This window comes from Papaver somniferum, unplaced genomic scaffold (assembly GCF_003573695.1).
Source record: "Papaver somniferum cultivar HN1 unplaced genomic scaffold, ASM357369v1 unplaced-scaffold_137, whole genome shotgun sequence".
NCBI lineage: Eukaryota > Viridiplantae > Streptophyta > Magnoliopsida > Ranunculales > Papaveraceae > Papaver > Papaver somniferum.
The window spans coordinates 10775115-10800407 of record NW_020622934.1 but is presented as its reverse complement, the minus strand read 5'-3'; the positions used below and the strand labels follow the sequence as shown (position 1 = coordinate 10800407).

Sequence of the window (25293 nt, the reverse complement as noted above, 5' to 3'; positions counted from 1 at the left end):
AGGGGTGTAGGTATTTTTTATTTAGTGACCCTATTTTGACATTACTTAGTATGCTTCAAAAAAATTCAGTACAAGTTTCGAATTCATATGCATTTTAACGAAAACAATTTTGTTTGGGGGTGGCTTAAGCCAGCCCATGCTTGACTGTAGTTCTGCCCTTGTTTTGAATATTTAAAGGACTAATTTGTACGTTGAATGAGTTAAAACTAAACCGTCTATTTAGATTGGATTCTGGGCTAAACCACATTTTCCCTAGCCAATCACCGACTGAAACAAAAATGCGGACCCCACATAAGAGAGACCGTCAGATTACTCCTCGGAGATTTTTCGATGGGAGTCGTAGACAGGCAAACCCACCATAACATAAGACGACCACTATTGACCGAGGTAGTATTCCCATTTCCCCTCAACTTTCAAGTCTCCACTGGCAACAAAAAAGAAACGAAACCCTAGAAAATTACCAGTGTTGGCGACCAAAGGTGACCCCTGCTTCAATTTTACGAGGAGGTAATGAAATCTAACCCTAGAACAACATAAACCCCTAGTTTTCTTTAATTCTCTCTAGTTGGATTTCTTTATTGAATCTGAAATCTCTCCGACTCTTTTCATTTCTCTGGTTTTCAGTGGAGTAATGGAGTTAGTGAAGAAGGGATACTGTGCAGATATTTCGTACACTGGTAATTAATTTAACACAACATCCCTTAGATAAATCGTGGGGTTTGTTTATTTTTGTCAGTTTTTTATAATCAAATTTGGGGAAAACTGTTGTACAACATTTATTATTGAAAAGTGCACGATTATAACTTAACAGAAAACAAGCAAAAATTAAAATAAAATGTTAATATAGTAGTTGTTTTATTGCATTTGACTTCACTGCACTTAGTTGTCTATTTACATTTCTTTTATACCAAGGCTGTTAGCAAATTCACATGCTGGAATTGAATATATGGTTCTTCTTTTGAATGAAATCTGTGTTGAGATCTCAATATAACATTAGTCATGCCTTTTAACATTGCGTGTCTGTGTATATAGATATGCATAGTTTATTACACCTATCTATTATCATCTAATCCTGCTATGCCACGGTCATCTGGATCATATTGGTACACTGAATTCTTGATCCTTTCTCGAATGGAACCTTAGTAATTTAGTATTGCCTTTTAAAACGCTGCTTCTTGGAAATTTATTTGACTTTGTGTAGTTTAGTACATTTATGTTTAGAGTTTAGATAACGTTGGGGATACTTAGTGGATCAACTGTCCCTGTATCTTTTGGTGATGCCTGATAGCTGTGCTCAGGTTGACCTCTAATTTGGGTGATAACATAATGTATCTTTTGGTGATGCCTGATAGCTGTGCTCAGATTGACCTCTAATTTGGGTGATAACATAATAGTTGTGTTTTGTATAACAATAGGGCATTTGGTCTAGTGGTATGATTCTCGCTTTGGGTGCGAGAGGTCCCGAGTTCGATTCTCGGAATGCCCCAAGTGTTTTTCATCTATTAGGTAGGTCTGCGAAGAAGGCCTCGGAATTCCCCAAGCGTTTTCCATTAATAGATTTATTTTTATGATCTATGCTTATTATAAGTAAATGCTTATTTATTTTTGCATTTATTTTTCCATTAATAGATTTATTTATTTTGTTTTTATGATCTATGCTTCATAGACCACTAATAGATTTGTCAGTGGTTTTCCATTGCATCTTAGATTGTAATAGCCTAGTCCAACAAAGTATAAATAGTACGGAGTTATTTGTCCTCGGACGTTGAAAAGTAATCAGTTTCAGTAAAAGTTAATTTAGAGTAACAAGTTGAACTGTACATTTGATGTGACCTCCTGAAAGATAGGCTGCCTTGCTTTAAATTATCAACACCTTGGTTAGCAATCATCAGCCTTCTAGGAACATAAAGATTGCGTTCTTTACTTGATCATAAGTTGGTATGTATCAAATTAAATACATCAGCCTTCTAGGAACATAAAGATTGCGTTCTTTACTTGATCATAAGTTGGTATGTATCAAATTAAATACTGTTGGTCTGGTCAGGATGTTGTCTAATTCTAATGATAGTATATTAGTTGTATATTCATTACCAATCGGGCATTTGGTCTAGTGGTATGATTCTCGCTTTGGGTGCGAGAGGTCCCGAGTTCGATTCTCGGAATACCCCCTTACTCTTTTGATTATTTTGTCTTCCCGTCTGTTAAAGGTGCTACAAGCAAATTCTTACTTGGTTAATTGATGTCATGGTTGTGTTGTTACAACTCGGTGAAACCAACACAATTCTCAGAATGCCCCTTACTCTTTTGATTATTTTGTCTTCCCGTCTGTTAAAGGTGCTACAAGCAAATTCTTACTTGGTTAATTGATGTCATGGTTGTGTTGTTACAACTCAGTGAAACCAACACTAATTTTGATTACATAGACTAGGAGTCAGGACTCGGTATCTATTTTCCTGTCTTTGCGATTCAGTGATATTAGTTTGTCTAGGTGCGATTCGTCATACCGTTGTAGTTTCAGGTAACCATGTTTGACATAGAACTATGACATATTTTATCTATGAGATACTTTTTGGGATCTCGATAAGATAACTTGGTGACGTTTTGTTTGCCTGGCTAATGGTACAAGCTGGTTAACCTCTAATTCCGATCTTAGTGAATTAGGTCTTTTCTCGATAAGATAACTTGGTGACATTTTATTTTCCCAGCTAATGGTACAAGCTGGTTAACCTTTAATTCTGATCTTAGTGAATTAGGTCTGTATTGTATACCAACTGGACATTTGGTCGGTGGTATGATTCTCGCTTTCGGTGAAAGAAGTCCCAAGTTCGATTTTCGCATTAACTGTAACCTTTTTCATCTATGAAGATGGTCAGAAAATACTGCGGTCTGGTTTCGATCAATTAGAAGTTTAGAACCAATCCAATTCTTTTATCTGGCCCGTAGACTACAGAATGTGCAAGAGTGGTCAGTGATTTTCTTTTTGAATTTGACTCCAAAAAAAGATGCTATTTTCATCCTGTCTTTGAATGCTGTAGTCAATCAATTCATATTAAGTGAACTTATCATTATAGCAAGCCAAAGTGCCGAACTGTGCATGTGAGGCATACTTTCTCTTGATGGATCTTTTTACTCTATTCATTAGCGCCCTCGGTTTTGTAGCATTAGGTTTCCTATAAATCTGAAGAATGTATTTTCTACTTGGGCAAACTGATTTTAAAACAAGTATTGCTGGATGATACTCATTGGCTCTAACTGTGGCCAGGCTAAGCTCTAATTCTGATGATATTGATGTGGTGTCTAGCGGTACGATTCTCGCTTCGGGTGCGAGGGGTCCCAAGTTCGAGAATACCCCCAACCTTTTTCACCTGTATGAGAGTATGAGATTTGAAGTAGGCAGAGTATGAGATTTGTATTTTGTTATATTGTTCGGAGTGTGTATAGTTTTATATTGCAAATCTGCAATTACAAATAATGCCTTAGAACAAATAGAGCGTTATTTGTAATTGAAGATTTACAATATTCACAAGTGTCCTGCATATCTGATTGCTGAAGTGTTCTTGTTAGTTTATATTTTTAGGTGTTTGCTAGAAGTATTTTATGTGTGTTTCACACAGACAAATTGACATTATGGGATTGCCTATCAACTAAGCTTTTACAATGACTTTTGCTGTGATTAGGTTAACTTCTAATTCTAATGATAGTAAATTACATCTGTTTGTATACCAATAGGGCATTTGGCCTAGTGCTATGATTTTTGCTTGTGTGCGAGAGGCCCCGGGTTCGATTCTAGGAGTGTCCCTAAAACCTGAAATTCTTATGCTGATATCTTAGTCACCTAACCTAACCAAGAATAGTTCTGTTGCTTCTCATTTTCCGATTGGCATGGACAAATGAATAACTGGTCAACAATATTTTTATAGGTCTACCTTAAACTATCCAGAAATTTTTAGCAGCTCTGTATCAAGGTCATCATCGATATTATTACTATCGATGTTGTCACTATCTACCCTGTGTGGGAATACCTACAATATAAGAATTTAGTTGGAATGCCTTATCAGTTAGCAGTGATTTTAGGCATGATCAAGTTTACCTGTTCAGTTTGTGATAAGAACTTAGTTCTGTTTTATATATCAATTGGGCATTTGGTCTAGTGGTATGATTCTCGCTTTGGGTGCGAGAGGTCCCGAGTTCGATTCTCGGTGCTTGCTACAAGGTGTCCCGAGTTCGATTCTCGGTGCTTGCTACAAGGTGCCAAGTATCTGAGTGATGCATTTTTCGTATCAGAAAGCTTTAAATAGTCAACAATGATGCTGCCTAAGATAGCAAGTTACAAAAAGCAAGTTACAAAAACCATTATTTGCAACATTCAATCCCTTCGATTCACATCCCAATAATCAATTTCTTGCGTTACCTTGAAATGTTCTGACTATATAAACCTCTAGATGGTTTATTATCTTCCTAGGTTTCTCCATTTCTTTCTTCAGCGTGCTCTCCAAAGAAAATTAGGTAAATACTGTCTTAGACTGGATTAATTTTACTTTGATTTTGTATTTGATTGGTATTTTTTATTGGAACTATCTTTGATTGAAATGTGTTATATTTTGGATTCAAAGCTCATCTTTTGAGATATTTCGTTAGGGTAAACCGATAACATTGTTTCTGGCAGATGGGATTCACTTAAAGTACAATCCAAGTTGTCTACTGATGTTGTTCATCGGGGGGGCTTCTATAGTAGCTCAAGGTAAACCTAATTATCTCACCAATATTGTCTGATTTTCTTAGTTTATGAGTGCAATAATGAAGTGTTTTTCAGAATACACATTGTTTTCTTCATTGTTAAATTTTGCAAGTCTTAACCATAAGTTGTTCATACAAACACTGCCGGCACTTAAACAGGTTCACTGCAGAACTGAAATTGCTCATCTTTATTCCTCCAAACTAAAAAAAGAAGAAAAAAGTGGACAATCTTCATGTCCCTCTCACGGGTTCAAAGATAAAAAGGTGAAAATCGTGCGGCACACTAATCAAGTGTTAATGTATATATATATGAGTTTTTTTAGGTTCTACAAGCTCACTTAGCACATTATATATATTTTGTTGAGGAAACTTCATCCACTCTTTAGTTGAGGGCTGCTCATAGGCTTAACAGGCATATGAGTTAGCAATTGACTCTTTCTTTGGCTGTGGTTCCTTAGAGCATGTGATCCTTTTGTGGTCCAGTTAGCATACTCCAAAGGGAAAATTAGCTAGCAGCTCGACTTAGTTAAGAAGTATTATGTGCTGCATTAGGTTATCAAGATCTTGAAGTAGCACAGGTTTACAGTACCGCTATATTTAACATTCTAGCAGAATCAAGGCAACCATGTATGTTACTGTTCTTAAGATTTAGGAGAAAAGTAAGCTTTCCTATACGATTAACGAGAACTTTTGTTTTGGATATTCCACTCTTGCTAGGAATTTTAAGCGAAAGTAGTAATTGTTTTAATATTACATCACATATAGAAGGAAATCCAACAACATGGATAACCAAAGAAAGTTGCAGCTAAGAGTAGGAACTTTTGCCTTACCAGAATTATATTTAGCATAAATTCTAATGAGTTCACATCTTCCTTGATCAAACAGTTGGTTTATTATTGAAATGGACTTTTTATATTTCGATTGTTTTATGATTCCGTCATGCTTTTGATTAAACTATTTTGTTGTTGTAAAGAAATATTCTTGGTACTAATTTCAAAAGAATGGAAACTGTGATTGGTAATGAAAATGCAGTCTAAGAAATATAAAATGCTAGAATTGAAAAAATCTGTTCTTGGTACTAAAACCAAAATGCTGGATCCCGTGCTTTTGACAAATCTGTTCTTGGTACAATTGCAACTAGGACAAACTTAGATGCTAGAACTGGTAACTGTGATTTTATAGAAAGTTGTTGACTGCTGAGGAAGTTAAGGATTTTGGTACTAATGGAAGGAGTCTCGGTAGGGATGTGCCTGAATCAGATTTTGCAGAAACATGAGAGAGAATTAGAAGAAAAAAAAAGGAAAACAGCAAAGGGATGGATGATAAAAAGCCGAAGGATGACATTGTGCAAAGGGATGTCTTGGTAGGCGAAGGGATGACAATGACATTATGCGATTAGGCATAAACTCATTTTCCAAATTTTATAAAAGTGGAAGTCAGAGTAGCAGGCTGTTTGCAGTGTACTTAGTGATTTCTCTTTAAATCTAAGTGTTATTTGCATAAAATTAATTAAGATACTACAAGTGATTTTTTTTTGTTTAGTTGTTTTGCAACTGTTATCTGAAGTAAAACAATTTTTGGATTAGAGGCTTATAGGAAACTAAACTGCTACATGGCCAAATTCTATTTTATAATCAATTCAAACTAACATGCTTTTTTCCTTCGATATTAGCAAGTACCGAATCCATTAGATAGGCTAAGCATATGACCACCAGAACTTGATATTGGCATAACTCTAAATAGTGTTCATAGAAAGTAATATGTAAGGGTACGATATGCCTCCTTTATTAACTTATATTTTCCCTTGATTGATCATGCTATACCACAATGGGAGCTTAACTTTATTCATTTTGATACTGCCTTTACTCATTTTTATATTCCTACTGGGATTGGGTGCATATCCACTGATTTTACAGTGGCTTTCCTCGGAGCAGGTTCACCCTAACGAGTAGCAAAGACACCAACAATTGTTGAGAGCTTAGCTTCACTCTCTGTACCACATGGGATCTATCACATGTGATTGACATCATCAAAGGGAGTGGACACTGGATGAGAATACATTGCAATATTGATTGAATTATCTAAAGCAGCTGATAGATTTCTTTACAAGCTTCGCCTGCAGCACAAAAAGAGGACATCAACTCAATTACGGATCATCTTGCAAAGGAGGTACGCGCGCTATTTTAGCTTAATTCAATTTACTAAAGAAGATAATGAAAGAAGAATAGTTAGTAGAACAAAAAAAATTATAACAAAAATTTGACTGCTACCAGGGGGTAATAGTCATCGCTAAATAAATTAAGACTGAACCTATTGGATGAAAATACAAAAAAAATGAGATGTTGTTGAAAGTCACAGGTGCGGCTTTACGATGATCATAATTTTCTCATTTTGTTTTTCAAATTTATTTTTCTTCGCCTGCCTTAAATCATTGTATTGCAGGCTGGAAATCAAATTCATGCCTTAACTGAATCAGGACATTATAGAAAGGTATTATATCAGCTGATACTTTGTTTGTTTTTTCTTTTGTGGATTCGGTAACTCTCCCTGAAATTTGTAGCTAGGGGGCTAATGCACCAATGATATCGGACGCTACAAACGTATTAGCACCAATGATATTGATTTCTTGAAATCCTCAAACAAACCCATGCAATTTAGGGAAGGGATTCATTTAATGGATTCTGTTGTGATCTATATAGTTTATATTCTGAGATCAGATAGAAGTGATAGAGAGAAGTTATTATGGGGCTTTCATGATATAGTGTACCACTAATTCATCCACAATTTGCTCGATGAAATAACTGTAGTAAAATTTCCCATATTGTTTTGGCAAGAAAAAAAAGTATAACATACATACAGTTAAGCTTTAACATTGTGAGAACAGATTTTTACATTAAACACATCCATAAACTGAGGATGGCTTTGTCACGTAATGAAGACCTTTTACCTGTATTTCTATTTCTTTTTTTTTATGACGTACCGAAATCCAATGAAAAACTCAACTTACAGCTGCAAATTATTTCGCAGGTCGGAACTGAAAAGGAGTACACCATTATGGGATGAATTAAAAAAATTTAGTACCCTACAAGTAATTGAGCTGCGACAACTGTGTTCAAGGTTCATCATTCCGCAGGTGATGGATATTCATTCATGGGTGCCATGTTTAACCGTTTACAAAGAGATGATTTCCTTCTCTCTATGCAATCTTATGATCACATGAATAAGAAGAACGTTTTGGAGTTTCTCCTGTTTTGAAGAACTGTATAAAATTTTTCTCGCAGAGGCTTTTCAAGAGTTGTGTGTTGATAAATCATGTTAATCCTATTATGTCAGGTAGAGAAGGAGGTGAATTTATGCGAGTTTCAATCTGTACTGTCACTTCTCTCCTGATCAAAGCTAAGAAATCTAAGTCAAAGCTTGGTGAGGAAAAATCATTTTCTTTTTATCGAGATCTAAACGAAATATCAAGCTGGCTCTCCGCGGATTGAGACTCACTTTGTGGTTTCTATGTGGACTATGGTATGATTAAGTTGGTTATTAGTTGAGTTATGGAGATGGATTTTTTTCATTTGTCATTAAGGGTCATATGTGATGGTTAGCTGGATGGGCTCAACCAAAAGAGGCTTAAAAAAATTTGTTTCAGGACATCAAGTTCATTCTAGCCATGCGTGTTAATAAGGCTAAAGTACATGCATACAAAGTGTTGCTATTCTAGATTAAGTCACAAACTCCAGTATGACTGTTTAAGTTAGCGAGGGAATACATTTCCCGTTTGTTGGATTTGTTTGTTCATGTCAGTGGAGGTACATGCAAATCATCCAATGAATAAAAATTGGATGACGTGATAAAATTGATGTCCGGGCAGAAAGAGAGAATTCGAAACTTATTGGTAGGGTAGGTTTTACTTTTGTAAGAGCATGCCCTTCTAAGCAAGCACCGTATGTCAACAACAAAAAATATAAAATCTAAGTTATTCTTTTCGGTGATAGAAAGTTCATCTATCCACTTATTACGGCACGGGTCATATCCTAGTAGGACAACAAAAACGGAAGAAGCTGGGGTGCATTCCATTTTGAATTATCAGAGAGCTGGTTCAGATTCATGCATAAAATATATAGACAAATTGGATTCCTAGTCTTAAGTATTGTCAAAATGAATTTGTGACATTGCGATTAGATTTTCTTATTTGGATGTTGTAAAATGAATAAGTGTGTTCGGGTTATGCAGCCATGGATATGTTGCAGCTTCACATGCATTAAGTGTTTACTAACTGTTTTTCAAATTTGTAGCTGCATAGTAGGTCAGGTGATGCAGTATACATGACTAACATTATAGCTTAAAATCATTTAGTTCACCATATAGTTTTGCAAGACCTATCAAAAGTTGGAGGTGTTTGCAGACATGTTGATATGTTTTTCTTAGTAGTAATGTAAGATCATGTAATGAAACATATTAAGGTGTAATACTATATACACTTGAGAGTACAATGAACTTAGACATATTGTTTGCTTGACTTGGGTATCGTCACTCTTGCACCACCTTTAACACCATCTGCATTTTCATTGTAACTGAAAGACCGCCAACGGCATAGATCGTTCACATTCTCAATATCAACTACTTTGTGAACAGTAGAACAGAATTGTATCCCTTCTCAAGATGCTAACAATGTGAGCGGCTATGAGGAGTCCATGACGGAATTCTATCCCTGGTGACACTGTATTAGCTAAATTATCAGAGAGCTGGTTCCATTCCATTTTGAATTATCAGAGAGCTGGTTCAGATTCATGCATAAAATTATATAGACAACTTGGATTCCTAGTCTTAACGTAAGTATTGTCACAATGAATTTGCAAGATTGCGATTAGATTTTCTTATTTCGGCTGTTGTAAAATGAATAAGTGTGTTCGGGCTATGTAGCCATGGACATGTTGCAGCTTCACATGCATTACGTGTTTACTAACTGTTTTTAAAATTTGTAGCCGCATAGTAGGTCATGTGATGCAGACATGCGGTATGCATGACCAACGTTGTAGCCCAAAATCTTTTAGTTCACCATATAGTTTTGCAAGACCTATAAAAAGTTGGAGGTGTTTGCTTAGTAGTAATGTATGATCATGTAATGTAACATATTAAGGTGTAATACTATATACACTTGAGAGTACAACGAACTTAGACATATTGTTTGCTTGACTTGGGTATCGTCAACAATGCCTACTTAATTATGTATGGTAAGATCAGCTGACATTTGGTGTTAATTATAGCATAGAATCCTATTCTGTATAACAGGTGGCCATTTGATCTAGTGGTATGATTGTCGTTGTGGGTTTAAGATGTCTCGATTTCGTTTTCAGGAATGCCCTAAGCCTTGGCAGCCATTAACAATAAAACATGATTTGTCTCATCCCAAAATAGTTTTGGAGCTTGTCTACCATTTTAGGGTCATTCAACTCGTCAAAGAGTCCACTGTACATATGAACTGTTGTAGATGAAGTTTAGCAAATTATCAGCTATGGACAATTCTGCAGATACAAGATGTTGGATGTGATCCATGGCGTTTTCCCTGATGATCCTTAGATGACTAATCAGCTAAGACATGAACTTTCATCTATAGGATGTGAATGCCACAAGTTTATCATTTTCAGTTCTTAAGGTATATGGATCTGTGTTGTTTTCTTGTACACTTGAGCTGCAGAATCAGCTACTTTGGCTTTGAATAACTATATAAAAAACTGGGAACACTATTTTAAACAAACAAACAGACCTTGTTATCATGTAACTCACCAGGTATACAGGGTATTATCAGGATGGCCTCCAATTCCATTTATATTGTTTCAGCTTTGTTTATCATGTCATCTAGGCATTTTGTCCAGTGGTATGATTCTCGCTTTGGGTGCGAGAGGTCCCGAGTTCGATTCTCGAAATGCCCCAAGCTTCTTTTTTTCCCCTTGGGTGTTTAATATGTTGGGAATCCTAGACACTTTTTTTTTTCCGAATTCATTTACTAATATCCTACATTTTGATCTTGTGTTTGTTGTTGTGGACTAGAACCAGTCTGGAAAACTTATGGGTGCAATTTCTGTACTAGTAGGATAGTACAGCCTCATTCGGACTGCATAATAATCGCAAAGTCCCATGTTACATTTTGATCTTGTGTTTGTTGTTGTGGACTAGAACCAGTCTGGAGAACTTATGGGTGCAATTTCTGTACTAGTAGGATAGTACAGCCTCATTCGGACTGCATAATAATCGCAAAGTCCCATGTTATGTACCAATCACTTGCTCATCGCAAAGTCCCATGTTATGTACCAATCACTTGCTCATCAGAATAGAATTTTCATGATCTTAACTAGGAGACGTCTTTTTGCTCTTGAGGGAGATCTCAACTAGGAGTAGGAGTGGGACTTGGGTTGGTTGGGCGGGTTAGAAGGCTTGACCGAAGCAGACCCGAGCTAAGAATCTCTTGTCCAGATTTCCCATCGAACCTGTGGTACCCATGAAGGTACTGCCCAAGTCCGCCCAAATTATGTTCTTCGGGTTAGTCCAAGTTTCGATAGGCATATGAGTTTGTTAATAGGATAATAACAAATTTTGGTAATAATAAGATTTGATTGCTCCATTTATCTTAAATTTCCAAATAATCGAAGATTATTTACAATAATATAAACATTTTTCATATGGTTTTAATTTACGAACATTTCATCACAGGCTCATCCTCTCTCCTCTCCTCTCCTCTCCTCTCAATGGCTATTTTCTGCCATCTCTCGGTTCTTCAAAATTCTCCATTACTTTATTCTCCGATGATGCTTGAATAATCTCCCATGTCTGGGATTTGACTCAATGCCAGATGGGGTTCAAATAAGGGGTACAAACAATGTTTCGAATCTTCACCCGCTTCCTTTCTTCGATTGATCTTTCCCCTTCCTTTAGAGCTCGACCCTACCGGATAGGAATCATAATATCTGCTGCATTCATTCATCTTGCATACTGCATCATATATTAGGGATCATGCATCATTGGCATACAGAATTCGATTCATTTTCATTTTACAGTTGTTCATATCTAACCCTCTTTAGATTTTTGACGGATACTTTTGGATTTGTTAGAAGCTTAATTTCTTAGATATGATGCAAGTTTTTTCACCTTTATTTGAGTGTTATTTACTTAGCTTTCTCCCTTCTTGAGAATCTTCTCTGTTAGTAATTTAAATTATCTCTTCAATGAATTCTAGCTTGCAAATAATAGGAAACTATTGATGGATTCATTCATAAATTAGACTTAATTCTGTATTAAAACATAGCAACAAACATAGTAAAATAACAACCAACAACTTTCTGAGATGTTCTAATCATTCGATCTCTTCTTTCTCTCTAGGTCTTTCTATTCTTCTTCATCTGAGTCCTCTATCTCTATTATTCCGCCAGCCCTCTCTTGTTGATAAATAGCTGACCTTTCATGGACGTACGCATAGTCCATTCCCGGTGGATATTCAGTCAGAAAATAGTTAGCAGTGACTGGAACACCGGTAGAAAGTCTACTGTGTAAATCCTTAATAGCTGGTACTCACAATCTTGCTTTTTTTCCGGGCTCAGGTTACATAAAGACAACCTCTTTGCTTAAGCAGGATACATAAATGTTTCCCGATTGCATACAGTGCAACGGTAATATTGAATCTGATGAAGCTGGCCCTCATTGCAACGTATTGGAAGAGATTTGAACACCAATTGGAATCCTAAAGTGATTACAAGCCATGATCTTTCTCCTTTTTCTGATTTTCTCTCCTTCCTGGTTTCTCTATTCTTGGCCGTACGAGAATTGGGTTCTTATACTAGGTTTCATCTCTTGGAATCCTTCATCATTAATGTTTTCTTAATACCTTTACGTTTTCTTAAGCCTCTCAGACGTCTAATCTTCTAGTGTTTAATGTATGGTCAGTTTTGCATGTCTATTGGTCCTTGAAGTTGGCAGTATTGCATGAATTATTATTAAAGCATCTATATCTTTGAATTTAATCTTCGATCATGGATTTGAGTCTTTGGTTTAACCACCTCCAGTCTAGTTTCATTCATCCATCCTTTCTCATTAATTTTCTGATTCATCTTATTAGCCTAGCCTAATATTAATTTTGTTGCCTAGTTGCTGGCGACATTGCTTTTTCTCTTCCTGTAATTAACATTAAATTTCTGCGGCTGATAGTTTGCTTATAGACTTATCACTGACATTGTTGGACTGCTCCCTTTATCTTTCTTAGACATTTATTGCTTTCTTTAGCTATCTTTTTTGACTCACACCCTTTTGGTTGTCGAGTTTCTATTGGACGAGGTTTTTTATCTAAAAAATATCTTTCGATTTTTTTAAGGTTAATTAATTGAGAAACTGCATTGTTATATTATGGGGTTGTTCTGCTTAACAGAACATTCTTCTTTTCCTTCTCTTTTCGATTGCTCTTTTTTTCTTCTTTAGTGCATGCATTCATAACTCACCTACATTCATAATGAGTAGTTATGATTTATACAAGCATCTTAGTGGATTGTTTGTTGCTCAGAGATATGCCAACTATACTAATGTTGGTATCCTTCATGTTACTCCTGCATTAATGAGATACTATGGGATTAAAGAGAACATTATTTTGGCTAGAATCTTCTCGACTGAGTTCTATTTAGTGGAAGATATTCGAGGAGTTATTCGTCATTTATGGGGACTGAATATTGGTTTTCAGATAAGGGAAACTGATCCTAACCTATTCATTATCACTTTTCGTGCACCGGAAGACCTGAAATGGATAGCATTGAATGGGCCTTGTATCCTTTTGGTAATGTGCTCTCTGCAACTACTGCAACTCCAGGTATGAGAATAACTACAGAGGCAGTTAAAGAAATTCCTCTGTGGGCTAGCATTTCTCATTGTAGACATGAGCACATGATAGGAGAATGTCTAGGGTTAATTACACGCAGAGTAGGGGTTGTTAGTCAAGTGCGCAATGATATAGGAAGCTTTGATTGCTTACCAAGAGTGTTAGTTTGGGTTAACATTAAGAAGCCTTTAGTCCTAAAGCTGCTAGTTAAGGTAGATAATTATCCAGTAAGGGAACTCATCTTCACGTATCACAATCTCCCATCCAAGTTCTGTTCTTTCTTCTCTCGTCTTGGTCATAAGGCTAGCAACTGCGCTATCCGTCAACAAAGTCCCTTAGAATACATTTATGATGTCACCCAACACTCTCCTTCTCCTGATGATAATCTTTTTTGGTTAGATAACACTAGCATTCAAATTTGGAACCTTACTGAGAATACAGATGTCCATGGGAGTATGGAATCTGTAAAATTCTTGGAAATTCCTGGTAATAGGGAAACACTTGCTGAGTTGTTTAGAGAGGAGTATACGATGCATGCAACTCAAGTTGTAGCTTCATCGGAAGACAATAGAGATTACGAAGTACTAGGACCAGTGATTTACGATGAATATATGCCTCTTGCATCGTCCTCAATTTTAGGAAAACGTACTTTCCCCTTCAATGTCCCTGAAAATTTCATCCCCTTGCATGGTTCTCAGTCCAGATCGATCGAATTGGGCAACTCGGAAACTAGGCGTGTCATCAGCAATATGGAACCTTTTGAGTTGGAACCGATTCCTAGCCAAGAACAAGATCATAACATTCCAATTCATGCTAGTCCTATCCAGGCTCCTGGTTTAGTCATTAGAATATTATCGTTCAATTCTTCTTCCTTCGAGGATGCTCAAGAAAACCTAACTTCTCCTGCATCTGTGGGGTCTGGCTCTATTTCAATTAAAGAATCATATGTTAGTCTTACCAATCATGTCATGCATTCATCTCATTCATCTATTGCATATCCTAGAACCCAGCCTAAGTCGGCTTTCAATATTGCTATCCCTGAATTCCTTTCCTCATCTTCTTCTGAGGGTTTGCATATCTTGGTTTCGAATTCGGATGAACCTCTTCTCTTAGATCAATATGGCTTCAATTTGAAGGAGCAGAAGCAGGATGAAGATAACATTGTACCAATACCCTTTAATTTGGACTCCCCATCAGCGCAAAAGGTCGAATCCCAGGTACCCCTAAATCCCCGTTCTACTCAATTATCTTACCGTTGCTCATTATTTCTCTAATTAGTTTGCCTGCCTTGATAAATTCTTTTAATTGCCTAGTTTACTTATTGATGTGATTTACTTTGTACTAGTTGAATTTAACTGACAAGAACTGTAGGCCTTCTGACATTGTAGAATTAGCAGCCATTTCTCAGTCTAAGAACCAAACATGAAAATTATAGCATGGAATGTCCAAGGTTGCGGCAATCCATTTACACAAAATCATCTTAATCAGTTAATCTCTAGAGAAAAACCTGAAATTTTGTTCTTATCCGAAACTAAAAATCAAAGACATCTAGTGAAGAAAATCCTAAAAGATTTCCCTAATACTCACATAATAAATCCAATAGGACAAGCTGGGGGTTTAGCCTTAGCATGGGTTTATGGTTTCTACTTTGAAATAGTGCAGTGGAATTTAAATATGATTAATATTCTAGTGCAAACTAACTCGGCTTCTAAGAAATGGCTTCTTACTTGCTTCTATGGAAGCCATTATCCCAACAACAGAAAGATTGCTTGGGATTTTCTCATTGATATAGCAGAACAAGTAGATAAGAATCCAATGCCTTGGGTCTTACTAGGGGACCTTAATATGATATTCATCCAAGAAGACAAATGTGGAGGATTATTTTTCAACTAGTCTGAAAGTACTTATTTTCAAGACATTTTAAACAATGCTTGTCTTTTAGATATTGGATTCAAAGGATGTGACTATACTTGGAATAATCATAGAACTGGAATAGAAAACATCCAAGAAAGACTAGATAGAGCAGTGACCAATACAGAGTGGAGTGCTCAATTTCCAAACTATGAAGTAACACACTTAGTGGCAGCTGGATCTGATCACTGCCCAATTGCTCTAACTCTGGACATATTAGCTGTCAAAGTAACTCATACTTTCAAGTATTATGGCACATGACATAAGGAATCCTCATGTGTACAAACAATTCAAGAATCCTGGAATCATGTTATTAGAGTTTCTCCTCCTGAAACTTTAGCACAAAACCTCACAACCCTTCAGAACAACCTAGACTATTGGAAGAGAAATATTTTTGGTCTGCCTGCTAAGCAAATCAAAAAGGTGTTAGCACAAATAGAAACATTAAATACCTCCTTGCATGTTTATAAAAAGGAATAAAAGATTAAGGAAAAACTTACTCTCCTAGAACAGCTTTACGCAACCCAAGAAGCAATAGCCAAACAACAATATAGAGATAATATAGTTCACCTAGGAGAAAGAAACACTAAATATTTTCATACCAAAACTATGAAAAGAAGGAAATGGAATAACATTGAATGCATTAGAAAGAGCAACAATGAAGTAACTTCCAAAACACCTGAAATTCAAGTTACTCTGTCTGACTACTTTTCTAATATATTTACTGCCCCTCCACCTCTAGCAGTGTCTAACACTGATCTCTTTGAGAGTATACATCCCTGTATTTCCCTTGGAGATAATGTTCTTCTTAACTCTATTCCTTCTGGAGATGAAATTTGGTCAGTTGTGAAACAAATCAAACCAAATAAATCACCAGGTTCAGATGGTTTTCTAGCTAGTTTCTTTAGACAAAACTGGGAAACAGTAGGAGTACAAGTTATTTCCACTGTTCAACATTTCTTCTCCTCAGGTTGCCTACATCCTGATTTCAACAAAAAAATTTTGTTTCTTATCCCTAAAAGTGACACCCTAAAGACCCTAGTGGATTTAAACCCATAGGACTTTACAATAAAATATACAAAATCATAACAAAGATCCTAGCTAATAGAATCAAACCCCTCGTTAATAGCTTCATTTCCCCATTTCAAGCTGCTTTCCTCTCTAAAAGACAAATTTCAGACAATATAATTATAGCTCAAGAAATAATCCACTCTTTCAAGAAGAAGAAGGTGAAACATGTTGGAATGGGGATCCAAATAGATATGTCCAAGGCTTTTGATAGAGTGGTCTGGCATTTCCTTATCAAAGCTATGAAAGCTTTTGGTTTTGACACCAACTTTTGTAACTTAATCTATCGATGCATTTCTACATCTAGTATTGCAGTCCTACTGAATGGTAGTCCTGGGGATTTTTTCAAACCAACAAGAGGCCTTAGACAAGGAGACCCACTTTCTCCTTATCTATTCATCATTTGCATGGAAATTTTTTCCAGGCTTCTCCTCTCTGGAGAAGAAGAAAAAATAATTAATGGAGTTAAAATTACCCCAAAAAATAGTCTTATTTCTCACCTGTTTTTTGTTGATGATTGTCTTCTTTTTATTAGGCCTGATCTTAGGGAAAGCCATAACATTCTAAAACTTATAGAATCCTTCAGTATAGCTTCAGGAAAATTGATAAATTTTGATAAATATGGGGTATTCTTTAGTAGGAAAGTGCAGCCTAAGCATGATATGTAAACTTCTTAAGATAAAGAAAATAGACCCTAAAGATACCTACCTAGGAACCCCCCCCCCCCTAAACATAAGTAGGGTCAAAATCCAGCTCTTTGATTCCATTGTGGAAAAGATGGAACAAAAAATACAAAGATGGATGGGAAAAACTTTGAATCAAGCTAGTAAAATGGTGCTTAACAAAGCTTCTCTAGCCAGTATGGCTAGCTATCAAATGAGTTGTTTTATTCTGCCTAAGAAAATCACAAATAAGATTGATGCTCTCCAAAGAGATTTTTGGTGGGGTAAGGAAACAAACTACAAAGGCTACTACCCTATATCCTATTCTTGCCTATGTAAACCCAGAAATAAAGGAGGATTAGGATTTAGAAATGCCAGAAAATTCAACTTAGCAATGATTGTCAAGCTAGCATGAAGACTCTTAAATGAACCCAAAGCCCTTTAAGTATCACAGTTGAAACCCAGATACTTTAGAAAATCCTCTGTTTTCAAAGAAAAAATCCCTAATACCAGTTCCTGGATTTGGAAATGCATTAGCAAAGGAATTCTGCTAGTGGAACAAAACAGTATATGGGAAATAGGAGATGGAAACTCCATAAATATTTGGGATGATAACTGGATCCCAAACCTAGAGTTCAATCTTACTAGCCTGAAAACAACCACTAACTCCAATCTAACACTTGTGAAGGATCTGATAGATCCCTCTACTAAAAAGTGGAATTACTCCTTACCATTGACTATATTTCCCTTGTCTATTGCCAACAAAATAAAAGATATTAGGATAGCAATAGGCAAATCTGATACCCTTAGATGGCTACTTACAAAAACAGGGAAATTTACAGTTAAGTCAATGTACAACAAACTCACTGAAAAAACTAAAAAATCACTACAATGTAGGTCAGCCTGATTCTTTGTGGAACTTAAGAGTTTCTCAAAGGATAAAGATCTTTGCTTGGAAATGCTTACAGGATGCTTTGGCAACCAGCCTGAAACTAGCAAAATTTATGGAAGACATTCATCCTAATTGCCCTTTAGAATGTAATGATGTAGAATCAATTGAACATATGTTATTCTTCTGTCCCTTTGCCAAAGAGGTATGGGCTTCAGAACCCCACCCAATTCAATTTCAGTTCAATAGTTATGTAACTTTTCTGGACATCTGTAAAGAATGGTTAGGTAAACAGAATACCATAATACCTGTGGAACTTGCTTTGACAAAAGCCTGGTTCATATGGAAGGAGAGATGTAACTTAGTGTTTGAGAATAAACATCAGACCAATGCTCAATTAAGTACAGATATCAAACGACACTTAGAATTTTGGTACAAAGACCATCCCCTACTGACACAAGTGATGATGAATGGAAACAAAAATATTAATTGGACACCCCCTTGAGAAATCCCAGTTGAAAATAAACACAGATGCAGCATGGATATCAGCTAACTTGCCAGCAGGTTTCTCTTTAATTCTTAGAAATTATGCAGGAATACTTGAACAAGGAAGAGCTGGAGCTCTCACAGCCGCTACTCCTGAAGAAGCGGAAGCATTAGGATTGCAAGAACCTTTTTTATTACCTTAATGGAAAGGAATCCTTGTTAGAATGGAAAAACATTCCTATTTTAGATGAAGCTGTCAATGAATTAAAGTCCTGTAATAACTTTTTGGGTTTCATTTTGTACCTCGATCAGCTAATACTGTAGCTGACTTAATGACCAAACACTTTAGCTCTTTCCTTAAATGGAGAAAGCAAATTCCAGATTATATTAAGAGCTTTGGAAGTAGATAAATCAAATGTTAGGGTTGATTCTATCGGCCCAGCATTGGATGTCTCTACTCATTTAGATGTAAGGGTTTCTAACTCCCAAAGTTAGTTTTCTTCTATGCATTTTAACTTACAAAAAAAAAAAAAAAACATTTTTCATATTGAATGGTGGGTATATATTAATTAAATACCCTTAGTTTTGACACCCAACAAATATACCCTTATACAACAATAAATATACCCCTATCATTTTAAAACCTTATCCATTAAAAAATAGATTACATTAATACCCTCGTTCATACTATATATTTCTTTATTTCAAAATACAACAAAAAAAATTTATCTACCACTTTACTGTCGCCGCCTCCACCACCACCATTCCCCCACCACTAGCACCACCAGCATTCAACTACCACCTCACAACCACTGCTCGACGACCACCACCTACCAACCGCCACCACCACTAATACTCCACTACCACACCACCACCACCACCACCAGTCCACCACCAGTTTTCCACCGCCACCACCACCAACGTCAGTCCACCACCTTCCACCAAGCCACCACCGCCCGCCACCACCACCCGCCACCATTATCACTAATGGCGTTGTCCACCACTGGTCCACCATCTCCAGCCACCATTATCACTAATGCCGCCACCCACCACCAGTCCATCAACGCCCGCCGGCGGTGGTGTCAACAACCTAAGTTGATCAAAAAAAAACAGAAAATAAGAAAGAAAAAAATAATATGACGTCAACAACCAAAGTTGATCCCAAAATCTGATGTCAACAACCGACGTTGATCCCCAAACCAAAAATCATAAAATAAGAAAGAAAAAAATAGTATGGCATCAACAACCGAAGTTGATCCCAAAATCCAGTGTCAACAACCGAAATTGAACCCCAAAACAAAAATCAAAAAATCATCAAAAATAAATAATATAGCATCAACAACCGAAGTTGATCCCAAAATCTAGTGTCAACAACCGAAATTGATCCCAAAATTTAGTGCCAACAACCAAAGTTGATCCCAACCAATAAACCCAGCCACCTAGAACATCATGACAAAATTCAACATCAAGGTAGAAATATTTAAGACAACCATCCTAACAACTTTTATAAACTCCAACTTCATATACCTTACCACTACCATTAAACCTGCTGGAAGTCCATCCTAGTACACAAACAAAGTATAATTACAACCAAAAATGAAAAATAAGAGAAAAAAACAAACAAAGGTTACAGAGAGTAACAAATAAACTTGACGAGTGTGTTATACTAACTTGACGACCATCAATTTGTTGAAACAAGACAGTAACATGTTCAAGAACTCTAGCTTCAGAGAATTAATTAAATGGAACATCAATTTCAAGTAATTTAATATACTAATAAGCTAGTAGATATGTGTGGTAAAGAAAAGATTACTGTAAAATCTGCTTGATTAGAAGTTCCATTCGTATCAAGAACACTAATATGTAAAGACTTATCAAGTTAAATGAAAACTATTCCAACACTTTAAAAACATATATGTAAAGACTTACCAGAATGTATACCCTTCATTTTGCGCAGCAGGGTGAAATCTCCACAACCACCGTTGACCGTTCATAAACCATAATCAGCTTCCTAATTCAAAATTTGCAGTAGATAACAAAAGTAAGATGCCATACCATTGCACAAATTCACAACCAAAATGACGACTAGGCCGATTTAGCCACTACTTAATTAACAACTCAACCTATAAACACCATCAATTCGTACGAAACAAGTGATAAAACTCCAAAGTAGAAACCTTGAAACCAATGATAAAACTCCAAACTAGAAACCTTAAACAATTAGATACCTACATAAAACGGCAAATGTGAGTCGCAAATTCAGTAAATCAAATGTAGCAATTTCTTATCATTAAGACAAGTTACATCTATTGCATGAGACTACTAAACACCAACTCACAAGGATATTCTATATATTGGCGACCTATCTCTTCTCTGAGTTACCCTCTTTAGCTGCATAATTTAATCATCACAGTTGTTTTCCCACTGCAACCAAACTTTATATCCTCCTCTTTGTATTCCCACTCTGCCAGTTACCACTACCACTGCATTCCACCTCTCCATCACCAATTAAAATCAAACATGGAAACAACTCACCCATTTACCACTACCACAAACACAGCACCATCCACCCACCACCGCCACACATGCTACTGTCCCACCACCACACATCACCATAATGAAGATAAGTAAACAAAACAGTTTATTACCAACTTAAGGATTCAACGGAAGTGAAAAATAACGAATTGAAGCATAAGATAATCAATTACATGAATGAAATATCGACCTGAAGAAAAATGAATCCAAAATTAGGGTTTGAAAATGCAATCATGTACAATCCAGTTGCAAAATCGAAGTAAATCTGAGGTTTCTGAAGCCCGGGATTAGGTTTCGGAGATTAATTACTCGTTGGTTCATCACTAGATTTGAGTTTTGAGGTTGAATCAGGTAAAAATCGATATAAGTGATCGTTTAGGAGGTGGTGGTGCTGCTGCTTGTGGTGGATTTGATGGAAGTATAAGAGGAGGTATGGAAATGGTCGAGGGATTGGTGGAGGTGGTGAAGAAATTAGAGGTGGTGCTGGAGTGGAGGCGATGGCGACGATGAAGATGGTGGTTGTGAGATTTGGTTTGTCGATTTTCGTTTTTACAAATGAAGAAGTATTAGAATTGGTAGGGAGGGTAAATTTGGTAGTGTTGAATAATCTAGTCCAAAGATAATTCAAAAGTACGGTTTAGTCCAACTCGAGTCAACTGGGTACAAATTAGTCCAAAATATGGGAAAGTACACTAATAATCCTTATTATTTACAGTTTAGTCCAAATATTTACAATTTAGTCCAGAGTGATTCATGATGATGTCAGCAATTTTAAATAATATATAAATTATTAAAAAACAATTTATCTTTCGAACCACTCGTCCAAAATTCACAAACTTTACATATTCGGAAAGCTCTTTCTAAGATCTACAAAAAGAATACCCATATGTCTATATAATTTTCATTTTTTAAAAATGTTAATTTATAATAGTGTGTACAACTGTGTTTTCACTGCCTATATTCTCACTGCCTATGTTAAGCAACTACTATGCATGACCTCTAATAGCAATTAACCAAGATTCAATAAGACATCGATATATATGTTCTGGGGAATAAGATGTGATTGGTAGCCATCTGCAGTAATTATCATCCGTACGTCCTCCATCGCGAGTTGCTTATTAAAATTCAATTTCTTCAGAGCTGTAGGAAGTGGATTGTTGAAAACATTGTAGATTTTATCACCACCTGGGCGTCTGCAACCAAATACGAATATTAATACAAAAGAATATGCACCACTTTGTACATATAATAAAAAACCAGATAGTAAAGGAAAACTGCAGTCACATACATGTCGTCAAGATGTTCTTTGTGAATTCCATCGAAAAGAAACATATACAAAACAAGATTCAGGTTATGTCATCCCGTAAGTCACCCTCATTGTATATTTTCAAATGTAAGTCAGGTCAAGGGCTTCATAATTCAAAAACTATGATCAGCATCAACATGTGCACAACTATGTACACATTAATAATAAACATGTGTACAACTATCTACACATGTTGGTTAAAGAGTGAATCCTTTTCCAGGCAAGAACAACCAACAAGAACTGAGAATAATTGTTCTACAACATTTTACTATCAGGCAAGCTCAAACATACATGGAGATGAAATGAAACAGGTGTAATTAAACTTACGAAAAAGCAAGATACGGTAACAATTCAATCACCTTTTTAAATGTAATTTATGTTCATATAAGAGACCAAATTATTGTTCATATACTAAGAAACCATGTGTACGCAAAAAAATGAGTTAAAATGTCCTAACAGTTGAAAGCATACCTGGTTCCCTATTTCTGAAATTGAAGCAACATGTTACTACCGAATGCCGATATTAACGTAATCCGATACTTTATGAGAAATTAAACTTGAACAAGAAAAACTATTAATAATCATCATGTGTACAACTATGTACACATTAACAGTATACAGGTGTAAAATTATGTATACATTTCAACAGGAGTACAACTATGTACACATTGATATTAAACAGGTGTACAAAAATATACTCGTGAACAACCAACGGGTGTACAAATATGTACACATTAACAAGCTACATATGTGCATATTAATAATCAGTTGGTGTACAATTACGTACATAAGATCAATCAACAGGTGTACAACTAAGTACACATTAACAATAAACAAGTGTACAACTATGTACACATTAACAATCAAAGTTTAATTTAGCCTGATTAATAGGAGGTGGAGACCAATACTACTAATGTAAGTATGGCACACTGTTTTTAGTTATTATGAAACGCGCAATTTCCATGATTATCTCCTAAGCCTTTGGCCTATGCTACTGGCACTCCTAGAATTTTTATTACATTTGTGGAAACATGACTAGTATGTCAGGATCATCCGACGATATAAAATGCATTAAGTGATTGTTACTGTTAGGATTTCCAAAGCCTTAACAGTTCCAGGCTATAATATTTTCATGGTAACAATACCAAGAAAACTGATAAAAGTAAAGCAAAAACATACCAAAGCTGAAAGTCAAGAAAACACTATTGGAAAAAAAGAACCAGCACAATAAAAGAAGATTAAAAAGTACCTGGCTCATGAACAATATTAACACTCCCAAGGTCCTGTTGCGTGCATGCTCGTGGAATTTTTCCAACAGGGGTACTGTTTAGAGTTTCTCCCATTAACTTACCCTAACGTACATGAAAACAACAGATTTTTGTAAAATAGAGAATGCATAGCAATTTACTTGCAATAAAACTATGATTTGAAACTACTACCTCTTCATCCATCCACTCAAAGTTTAATTTGTTTCGAGAACAATTTAGAAAATGTAAATATACAGATCTAAAACCTGATTCAGAACTCAAATTGGCTTGAATGCACTCTATGGATGAGCAACTTCAGAGAAGTTAGACCTTCATTTTCATACATCTATAACTTATTTTAACAGTGTCAGGACCTGCATTCATAAATCTCATGAAATTCGTGTTAAACATGCCACTATTAGTAGTTCATTATATATACTACTCGTAATCCCTAATGAGATAATTGCATACCCAAAATTTCATCTTGGATAGGCTGAACAATAATAAAGCAAAAATGTTCACGAGAGGAGATTACCTAAAATCCGAATGTGGCTGCTTTAATTGAGGCATCAGGCATCCATGTGATCTGTCATTATCTTTTATTTATAAATCTTTGTAATGTAAGCCTTCATGTTGTTATTTCTGTCAATCATATTTTCTTCCTTTTTCCAACAAAACATCTTTGACGTCCAAGTCGCCATTATTTTTTAATCAAATAACACTAGAAATTTGGTGCTCCTTCTTTACATAAATCGTTTGTCACTCGTTCAGTTTTATTGAATAATTCATTGTACAATACCGTCAAGAACTTAAAATCATAGTTTAGCATGTACACATTCACAACCATTAGGTGTACAACTATGTACATATTAACAGTCTCCATATGTATAATTATGTTTCCCATATGCAATTCAACATATTAAAGAGTCAGATAAAATTTACACTGATAATCCAAATATGTAGTCAAACTCATTAAACCAGACACAAGGATGTAAATTTAAAAATGATGGTGATTCCCTTGACAAGCTGAACCGGCGTAACTCTGCAAAACCATGCATTGCTATAAAAGTATTCTTTATCGCATATATAAAAATGATTGATTCCAACAACACCAGCTATATATGCCTTTCTGTAGTAAAAAAAGAAAAGCAAGAAGATCAAACATCGTTAATGTGTACAAATATGTACACGATAACAATAAAAAAAAGTGTACAACGATGTACACATGATATTCAGCATGTGTACAACTATGTACACTATAACAATCAACATGTGTATAATAATATACCCGTTAATATTCAGCAGGCGTACAGCTAAGTTCACATATACAGCAGACGTTGACATCTAAAATAGGAAATGATAATGTTAAAGGTGTAAGAATCTGGCTTCGTATAATTATGTGCCATTTATTAGCAAAAAAAAAAAAAAGAAGTGGAGATACAAAGAAACAACAGACTGCCAAAAACTAACATAATGCTTTTTTCATCTATAATTGTTAAACCCATAAACAATTAGTTCCCACGACCAAATACAAGTAAGGAACCTAAACAGAAGTAGTTGTAGGTTCACAATAAAGATTTATCCATATAATCTGAAGAAAG

General features: G+C 35.7%; 2 long non-coding RNA genes and 3 other non-coding genes across 10 annotated transcripts; 4 read left to right on the top strand and 1 right to left on the bottom strand.

Moving 5' to 3' along the window:
* Positions 1-391: 391 nt before the first annotated feature.
* LOC113335015 lies at positions 392-9037 on the top strand. 4 transcript variants are annotated; one of them, XR_003353099.1, is made up of 8 exons: positions 392-507; positions 625-677; positions 4667-4741; positions 4897-5001; positions 6672-6906; positions 7180-7227; positions 7765-7870; positions 8071-9037. It is a non-coding gene; the product is annotated as an uncharacterized LOC113335015 (long non-coding RNA). The 4 variants fall into 4 exon arrangements; XR_003353097.1 differs by having other exon boundaries at positions 7765-9037; XR_003353098.1 differs by lacking the exon at positions 4897-5001 and having other exon boundaries at positions 7765-9037.
* On the top strand, positions 1415-1486 carry TRNAP-UGG. The gene has a single exon. It is a non-coding gene; the product is annotated as a tRNA-Pro (tRNA).
* On the top strand, positions 2097-2168 carry TRNAP-UGG. Its single transcript has one exon. It is a non-coding gene; the product is annotated as a tRNA-Pro (tRNA).
* Positions 4137-4206, top strand: TRNAP-UGG. The gene has a single exon. It is a non-coding gene; the product is annotated as a tRNA-Pro (tRNA).
* A 10479-nt stretch (positions 9038-19516) lies between the features above and the next one.
* LOC113334350 lies at positions 19517-21716 on the bottom strand. Of its 3 annotated transcripts, XR_003352720.1 has the most exons (4): positions 20943-21716; positions 20782-20832; positions 20534-20615; positions 19517-19694 (listed from the first exon to the last, which is right to left on the bottom strand). It is a non-coding gene; the product is annotated as an uncharacterized LOC113334350 (long non-coding RNA). The 3 variants fall into 3 exon arrangements; XR_003352719.1 differs by having other exon boundaries at positions 20534-20832; XR_003352721.1 differs by lacking the exon at positions 20782-20832.
* Positions 21717-25293: the final 3577 nt, after the last annotated feature.